The sequence below is a fragment of the Parasteatoda tepidariorum genome, chromosome X1 (assembly GCF_043381705.1).
Source record: "Parasteatoda tepidariorum isolate YZ-2023 chromosome X1, CAS_Ptep_4.0, whole genome shotgun sequence".
Lineage (NCBI taxonomy): Eukaryota > Metazoa > Arthropoda > Arachnida > Araneae > Theridiidae > Parasteatoda > Parasteatoda tepidariorum.
Window position 1 is genome coordinate 5,529,047 of NC_092214.1, and position 9,688 is coordinate 5,538,734.

The window sequence follows — 9,688 nt, forward strand, 5'->3', positions numbered from 1 at the left end:
GAGGATGATCCGAAGACATGTCATCAAAATTTTGATCCTCTGCAGAGGGGATGGCTCCTCCACATTGGTAGCCTGACTACTTGCACGAAGTCGAGCACTTTAGTGTAGAACAGTTTAACGAGGACCAATACCGCACACCCTCGGTCCCTACGCAGGCTGATCCAAGTGGTCACACCGACCGCAGCCAGTGATGCTTGACTTCGGTGATCTGCTGGGAACCGTGTCTTAACGATCAGTCCACTGCGGGACAACAACTGTTCGAAGGAATTAGGGCGAATATATTACTAAAAATGTGTTGTTTTTTATACGAAACATTTCTGCAAAGAAGCTATTAAAGAGAAAAAAATTATTAAATGAATAAACAAAATCATAACAGTCAAAACGTAAACAAAAACTGTAACTTCGTGCACTGTACGAAATTTGTGTTTCTTTAACAAAAAATGGTGGCAGCTATACTCCAAAAATTTTTGCAATATACATAATTCAATTGGGAAAGATATCTTAAAATAAAAATTGAAATTTTGTGATAATGAATAGCTAAGGACACATTTAAGTTTATTAAATATAATTGTAAGTGATCCTTACACTATAAAGTGAACAATGCTTTTCTATCAACAGTTTGTCAACAAATATCGAGGCGTTGGAGATAATTGCGACATCTGTACTCATCAATTTTTCATTACAGCCAATACACCTTTTAAATAAAATTCAAATAGCTCAAGATCTAAGTAGTTTCTATTAATAGCAATTCTGTTTGGATATTACACCCTATGAGGCTATTGCATAATGTATGTTAGTGCATATTACCTAGCATTTTCACTTGCACACTATTTTAAGGACAATCATTGGCTGATCAAGCAAAGTAATAGTACATAATTAATTATAGCAATATTTGTTATTTAGTTATTAAGTATTTACGTTATTTACCGAACTAAAGGGACCAAAAAAAAATGACTGTAAGACATCTCTTAGACATAGAATATTGCAATATACATAGAAGCCATATTTCCAAAAGCCATTTGCCAGACATCCAAATATTTATGAGTTGTCTTTCAAAATTCTAAGGAGTTACAACTGTTGAATTTTATACAGATGTCTTAAACTGGACTTCCAATGAACTTTTTCATACATCAGATACATTTGCTAAAATTTCCTTCAGATATTCAAAGGATAGATTGAACTGAAAACTTACCTATATAGATGTCCAGTTTCTGGCGATATTAAAAAGATAACGATTTATAATTGTGTAGATGAGAAATGTTCCCTCAAATATACAAAACCACCAAAACAATTACAATAGATATTCCAATCGTAATCTCTATAACATTATATTTTCAAACAACACTTTTATACTTAAAAGAAACAATAAAACTATTAAATTTTATTCGAAACTTAGATTTCTGTCAATTCTGTTTCATGCGTCAATCAACAAACATATAAAAATTAAATTTTTCTATCCTAAAAATAATTTTCAGTAGTTTTGAAAAAGGAGATGCACTTTACTGAATAGGATCTAATAAAAGCCTAAAGTGGATTTAGTAAATTCAATCTCCTGTTATGCAATATTATTATTTTTTTTTTAAATATTCTATATAAAAATTAAACAAGCATTATAACTTAGATTTCAGTTAATTCTGCTTCAAGGGTCAATAAACAAACATATAAAAATTAAATTTTACAGTCTTAAAAATAATTTTCAATGATCTTCAGTAGTAATGAAAAAGGAGATAAAATTTACGGAATAGGACCAAATAAATTCCTAAAATGGCTTTAGTAAATTCAACCTCCTATTATGCAATTTAAGTTTTTTTAAAGACAAAACTATTCTTTATAAAAATGAAACAAGCATAATAACTTAGATTTCGGTCAATTTTGCTTCAAGCGTCAATCAACAAACATATAAAAACTAAATTTCACAGTTTTAAAAATAATTTTCAGTGATCTTCAGCAGCTATAAAAATAGAGATAAAACTTACAGAACAGGACCTATTAAACGTTTAAAATGGCTTCAGTAAACTCAACCTCCTGTTATGCAATATTTATTTTTTTTAAAAAAATGTTCTGTATAAAAATGAAACATGCATAATATTTTATTTTGAAAAGTCAAACTGAGAAAAAATAACGTTTAATGAAAGGTTGAACAAAATGTTGAAATATGCTGACCTTTTAAGCAAAAGTTCCCATATGAGGTTCGTTATATGCCTTCAGTACAAGTTCATATTTCGAACGCAATTTATTGACAATATTTTCACCGCCTATATGGGCTGCTCAAGCGATTTTAGTTTCAAAAATTATTGATATCATTTGAAAAATAAGAATGACAATTTAAATTCTATTGAGTAATTAAAAAACTTATAATTAAGACTATTCTAGATAATTCTACTTTTTTCTCATCCGGTTTGGATTTTACAATTTCATTTTACATAAATTTTCTCTAAGTCACTGTGAATATACTGCGTTTTTTAAGATGGTTAAAGTTTAAACAGCCATAAACCTTAAAAATGAAAGAAATTAATTGATAGGTATAAATAGATAGATATAAATCTCTTAAAAAAACTGTTGTTAACTTAAATCTTACCTCGTTTAAAACACTTTGTAACTCCACTAATTAAAACACATTCTTTAAAAATTCTGAGGAAACTTTATATATTTTTTTAAGTAAGAATACTAAGAAACCACGTTTCACTTTTTATTTTAATTCTGCAAATATAACCTGAGTTGCGGCTTGTTATTTGCTACAAATGTCAGTCTTTTTAAAAATGCATCAACATTTAAATAAAGGAAGTAAGTATACATATAGTATAAATATTGTAAAGCTATCAATTTTGTGCAACATGTGTTTGACTATATAAATGCATACCCTTTTTGTAACAAAAACAAGGACATGTAGAAAAAAAAATTAAAATTTATTAGCACGATGATTTTAATTAAAAGTTTATAATAATTTAAAAAATAGTATTAATTTTTTTCATTTTAATTTTTTGACACGTATTTTCCAATATGTTTCTTTATTACTTGCAGGCTGAGATTTAAAACCAATTATCAGTAAAAATGGAAATTTAATAATTTCATCTTAATAATAAAGTTTCGCTAAATATTTTTTAAATTTTATTTTAATAAAGTTCTATCAATACTTAGATTATTTAAAAATCAAAATAATCAGTTTTAACACATTTTTTTCATTTTATGAAAACAGTTACAATCTTAAATGTCTAGTAAGATTAAGCGATGTAAAAAAAAGAAAAAAAATTATGAAATTATGGCCAAAATGTCTGCATTCTCATATTGTTCTAGAAGTGGTTCTTGGTAATTATCTTAATTGAAAATGCCCCGGTAGGAGATAAAAAATTAAAAATGTTTCATAGATTATCTTAAAATATTTATTTTGCTGTGAATATTTTCCCGTGAAAGTTTATAATAAAAATTAGCTAGCTTTTCAAAACTTTCCTCTTAAAACATATTCTTACAAATGCAACCAAAGATTTTTTACTTGTAAATAAATTGCGTAAAGTAAAATTACTGTTTTCTATTAATTGGAAAAATCAATATCTCTCACTGAGAAAAAATGTATGGTCAAAAGTACTAGACTGCACCTTGTTTCTCGCTTTAAGGGAGCACCAAAATACTCGATAAGTTTTGCTCTTTGATAAAGAGTTTGGTAAAAGTAAAAATAAAATATAACGTGTGATAAGCACATGTGGTAAATTTTCTAGTGATACGTCAGAGCATGGAAAAAAACATTTATTTGGTTAAATTTACTTTTCAGTTTTGTATTTTTTACTAAATGTGTGATAATAATTTTGAAATCCAAAATTTCCTGTTAACTGTTACCTCACAACCAAAAAAAATATCAAATTAATGATTTAAAGACCTTGCATTTTGTTTTTAATAACCAGAATTATGCTTTTGCTTACAAGATATGTCATTACCATACAGTACAATGATTTTCCTAGAATTTCCTTTTGCTCCGTTCGGCCTACGAAAAGCTTTTACAGCACCCTTTTCTATGCATCCCTCGTGTCAACTTATTTACAGTTGATATGAATATAAAACTACTCAAAGTACATTAAAAAAATTATTAAACTACGGTTTTCACAATTTAACAACGCCAAGTTTAAAAACTGTACTTTTTTAGAATATGACATTTAAATATTTTTTGCATCAGATTAAAAAAAAGGCTGTGCTTCCTCCACATATGAATTAAATTTAAATATCAAAAAATGCTTCTTTTTAAATGCAATAAGATTTTTTCTTTCTAATAAAAAGCAAAACTCAGTATATTTTAAATTCAGAATAGTCATATCTGCTCACTCTTATAAAGTATAATTTTTATAAATTACAAATCGAGTTGAACATCAATTTTAGTAAAGATGGTTGTACAGTGCGCCACAAAAATGGACCACGCTGAATAACTCTTGATCTGAAATTTGAGCCTAAAGTTCCTGAGAAAACAAAATTTTAAGTATCTGACTTTTTTTGTATTTTGCAAAATAAAATTAAATTCTTTAAAATGATGCAAAAAATTTTATACCTTACAATTCAGAATTTTACTGACCATTCTTAAATAAAATAATAAATATTTACTTAAAGTTATTTTTATCTTCTGCTTGGAATTTTCTTAGGATAAACGCATTTTATAATTGTGTTTAAAAAATTTTCATTTCACGTAAAATGTTCTCGAGATATACCGAAATACGCATTAGTAAAATAATCAGTAAGATGTCCAAACTTTGGAGCTAACTTCCTCCTGACCAAACTATTGGGACCATATTTACTAGATTGAGGCTACCCCCTATATTTAGGGTATCAGAAATCCAAATCCGTTTAAAAAAAAAGGTACGTTAATTCAGAGTAAGCAAAATTTTTATCTGATTTTCTGATCAAAAGTTCTTCAGACTTGTCCATTTATTTATTTATTTTGGCACTTTCTACATTTACCGATATACAACACAATATACATCAAATTTAGTAAATATGGTTGTACATGTACTTAAAAAATATGCCTCTTAAAAGATAAGTTAATAAAAATAATTTACGGAGAAAAAAATATTCTGATAAAAATACCGTATTGTAACTTTGTTCCTGTAATGAAAAGCTATAATTTTCCTTAGCAAAACCAAAACGCGCGGTACTTAATTCATTTTACAATTCAATTAGTAACCTTTCTGTTCATATGATAATGGTATGCTAGTTTTCAAAATGATAGTTCTTGCTAATACACATTTAGAATAAAATGCAAAACTGAAAGTGAATTTAACCGAACAAACAGTTTTTATAACATTCTCTAAGTTATCAAGTTTGAAATACAAATTTTATCACATTTATCAAATTTTATCTCTTGCTATAAAGCCATATTTTATTACTAATTTTAATAAACTTATTACAAAAGCGATTCTGTAAAAATTTTCTGGCTATCTGATGATCCTATATAGAGCCAAAAACACGGTAAGTTTTAATAAATTCTGGTAATTTTCAGCATGCTTTATTTTCTCAGTATTTAAAACAAAAACAATTTTTTTTTGCTATTTATAAAAGAATAGCCGGAAGATAGTTTTGCTTTACATATTACCACTAAAGTGAAATTTACCGTTTGATTATAAAATAGGTACTTTTTAAATTCTTTATTATTACATCTGTAATTATATGATTCTAATAGATATAAATAAATCATTTTCTTAAAGATGGATTTTAACAACATTAAAATTAAAACTTTTATAAGTTAAAAATTTATAACCAATTCATTTTTAATGTTTTCCTTTGTAAATAGTGCGATGTTTCTTTGAAGCAATGTGCTGAAACTGAAAGATAAATGAACAAGTAATATTTCGTACTTTATTCTGTATAATTTTTCCGAAATGCCAAAGATGAGTTTGGATACACTACTTTTATTTGTGATCAAATTACATATACCCTGACTTTTTATTTTAACTTCAACATTTTGAATTAAACTATTCAATATGAAATGAAATTTAAATTGCGATAACTTACTAGGAGAGAAAACTTTGTATTCTTTAAAACATTAAAAAAAAGAAAAGGCTGGCTTACAATCAATAAAAAATTTTAAAAAATAGAAAAATAAATTATTAGAAGAAGAACACTTTTAAGCAAGACGTATTTTTGTTTTTAAATTAGTGACATTTTCTTATCAATTTCGAAAACTTGTGTATCACTATTGTGGCAAATACTTTCAAGATATTAAAATTTGTTTTAAACGCACTCTTTGCAAGTTAAAAAATAACATTTGAACAGTCCAAATAGTATTTGTATTCAAATATCTAAAAGGAATGTTAATAAAGCACTTTTAAGGTCAATTCAAAAGGAAACCCGCAATTGTGCCATTTCATCCCTAAGATAATGCAATAAAAGATTGGAATTATACTTAATTTTAATGAGTTGCAATGTATTTATATTTTGTTTATTTTCGTGAAAATAATTTGAGCTATGCGTTTTCAAAAAGAGGTAAAACATTTTTACACATAATTAAGATTTTAATGCAATACTCTACTTAATCAAAATTGATGTTTGTTTCAGATTTCTATTATAACTACACTCGCTTACAACCAACTAACTATTAATTTTTAAATTTTTACACTGTTAAATTTGCTGAGCAGATAAATTCGTAAATTTAAAGTAAAAAGCAAATGAAATCTGCATCTTGAATGAAAGTTCCACACTTTTCTATATTTTTGAGCAAGAAATAATTTTTTTTTTCATAATGTACACACGAATTATTAGGAACAAATAATCGTGATTGTAATACAATCCTGTAATTAACCGAAATCTGATATAGTTATGTTTGAGATGTTTACAATTGTTTTAAAGTATCTAAATTTACTCCACTCACTAGCAACAAACTCAATATTTTTCCACTTTTCCAGTGTTAAATTTGCTAAAACCATTGCAATTAAATATTTAAGTTTAAAGTAAAAAGCAAAAGAAATATGCTTGTTCAATAAAAGTTCCACACTTTTCCATATTCTTAAGCAAATGAAATTATGTTTCATAATGTACGCACGAATTATTATAAATTTTATAATTAATTATGAATGTAATACAATCATGTAATGAACCAAAATCTTATGTAGCTATGTATAAGAGTTACAATCGTTTTAAAGTTTCGAAATATACTCCACTCACTAACAATATTTTTTTTTAAATTTCCCTATGTTAAATTTGCTCAAACTGCTGCAATTCAACATTTATATTTAAAGTAAAAAGCAAAAGAAATATGCATCTTCAATAAAGTTCCACATTATTCCATATTCTTAAGCAACAAACTAATTTTTGTTTCATGATGTATGCACGAATTGTAATTTCAACAAAAACTAGCTATTAACACTGATGCTTTTAAAAGCATTTAAAGAAATAATAAGCAGAACATAAAATTCATATTGAGTATCTAATCTAAATAAGCAGCTAAGAATTATGCATTTGTCACTGGTAACTTGTTTTGCTTTTAATTTGTGTGTAATAACCTGCATGTTTTCTTTATGATTAGAAAAATGATCAAGAATAAATTTATCCAAACGCACAGGAAAGTAGTTTGCATATATTCATATAATTTAAGAATAAAAACAGCGCGAAAAGTAAAAAAGAAAAGAATCAGTAAAGAAACCAACTTAAATACAATCAACAAGTCCTTACCTACTTTCAGTTCCAGATCGCAAAGAAGATTTATTCTTCGTTTTAGTTTCTTCAAATAAAACAGTTCTTTTTCCCGTTTTTTTTTTCACTAGTAGCCGATTTTTCTGCAAAACTTAAACCACTCTGCAATGACAGAAACTTATAATTTTTTTTTCTTTGCGGTATTTTTTACATCCTTTAAAAAGAGAAAAAAAAAACTTTGAAAAAATAAACTAAAAGCGCGTAAAATGAAACTTTTGAAAGAACAAAAAATGTGATCCGCGCAACTGAAGGACGGTTCGAAAAATGAGTCCTTAAAGCAACATCAGCAACAGCATCTAGTGATGTGTTGGGGGGGGAATATCGGCCACGAATAGTTCGGTGGGTGTTTCGCCGAGTCCGCCGAAAGAGGGTTTCGGATTAGGGGAAGGGGGACCTGTAGAACAGCGACGCTTCTCGCTTTCCCTGCAATGCTCCGCCAGGTATGCCCTCTACCGGTTTATCCCTGAATTAGGTACAGCAGGTTCAATTACTATTGAACCAGTCTAATTTGCTTCCCCTACATTGCAGAAACAGAAGCTTTATGAAACTGATATTCTTCAGTTCTGAAAACAATAACGTAAGCAGGAAAAAATATGCAATTGGTAAAAACGCTGAAATTTTATAATATTTTTAAGTAATGTTAGCTTTAAAAGGTAACATTGTATCAAAATATCGTTCAAAGCATTAAAAAAAATGACAAACGTTTTCCCGTATATTTTAAGTAATAAAATAATTCTTATAAAGTTACGTTGTCAACTTTTTAGCTTCACACGAAGATTGCAGTTATTTAATATTCTTAAATTATATTTATGTTTTCAAAAATATAAATGACTTTGCTTCATTACATAAACTATTTTAGGATGAGAAAATGTAGTTTTTTAAACAATCTGCGAGAAATGTTAAAAAAATATGGTTTGCAATTCCACGAAAGGTATTGCTCGTAACTATGACATACTAAGAAATAGAGTGGGGAAAACTACTGGGGTAAAATATACCGTAAGGGAACACCAAGAATTACTTTGATGGTAATGACTTTCGTTAAAATAAATATTAAACTAAGGTTTTATTACCGTGGTGTTTTATAATAAATGAGGTAAAATTCGATAATTTTATCAATATATTTTAGTGCATTGAGAAAAATAAACATGAAATCGATTACACTTACTTTTCAGTTTCGTTCAGTTTTGTATATTTTCTTAATGTGAGGTAATAACTATAATTTTGAAAAGCAGAATTTCCTGTAAACCGCTACCATACGAAAGGAAAAATTAACGACTGACTGGTTTAAATGCCGTATATTATGGTTTTATACCAGAATTAGGAGGGTTTTTTTGCAAGAAATGTCACTATTATACAATTACAATAATTTTGCCAGAACACCCTCGTTTCACCTGTAATCCAACTTTTTAAACGAAGACGTGTTTAAGGAAATGTACAAACAGCGAAAGTATAAATATTCGTTTATTCTAACCATATCTCTTAGAAATTTAGATAACCAGGTAAATACGAAATAGATTCAATGTTCTTTAATAACATTTCATTTTGTTTGTTTCCTTGCATACATGGAAAAAAGCATATAGTATTTAAAAAAGACTAATTACCGTGATAACATAATATCAGAATTTGTAAAATTGGCACAGTTCGATCATACTCCCTTTTTGTGATATGAAATCGAAAGTAACATATAAGATACACCAAGCGAATGCATTAGGTAATTATTAATGAAACAAACAACTAACAAATTTATTAATTAAATCATTTGAACGTAGATAATAGAATATCAGAGTTATTTAGTTTTATTAAAAAATTATACATCTAATTTAAGCTAGTGGTGATGATAGTTTCCTTTGCATCATACGATAATGAATTATAATGATAAGCGCATTGTGGTGCATACGTATAAAATGACATAGAAATAGATAGAACAGAACTCTTGCTCTTAATTATAAAAATGATTATATACTTTTTATCTAATATATATATATATATAGCTACTCCTGCTTGCTTTGGGTATTTATTTGCA

General features: G+C 27.4%; 1 protein-coding gene across 2 annotated transcripts in view; it reads right to left on the reverse strand.

Moving 5' to 3' along the window:
- The window catches only part of LOC107440096 (SCY1-like protein bma), an 811,210-nt gene that overhangs the window by 657,690 nt on the left and 143,832 nt on the right, over positions 1–9,688 (reverse strand). Inside the window, exon 1 of one of the 2 annotated variants that reach the window (XM_071187971.1) lies at positions 7,649–7,993. The exons of the other annotated variant lie outside the window; for it this stretch is intronic. The gene's annotated coding sequence lies outside the window, so the exon portion shown is untranslated. Of the gene's footprint in view, positions 1–7,648; positions 7,994–9,688 lie in introns of those variants that run through there. 2 annotated transcript variants of the gene reach the window in all.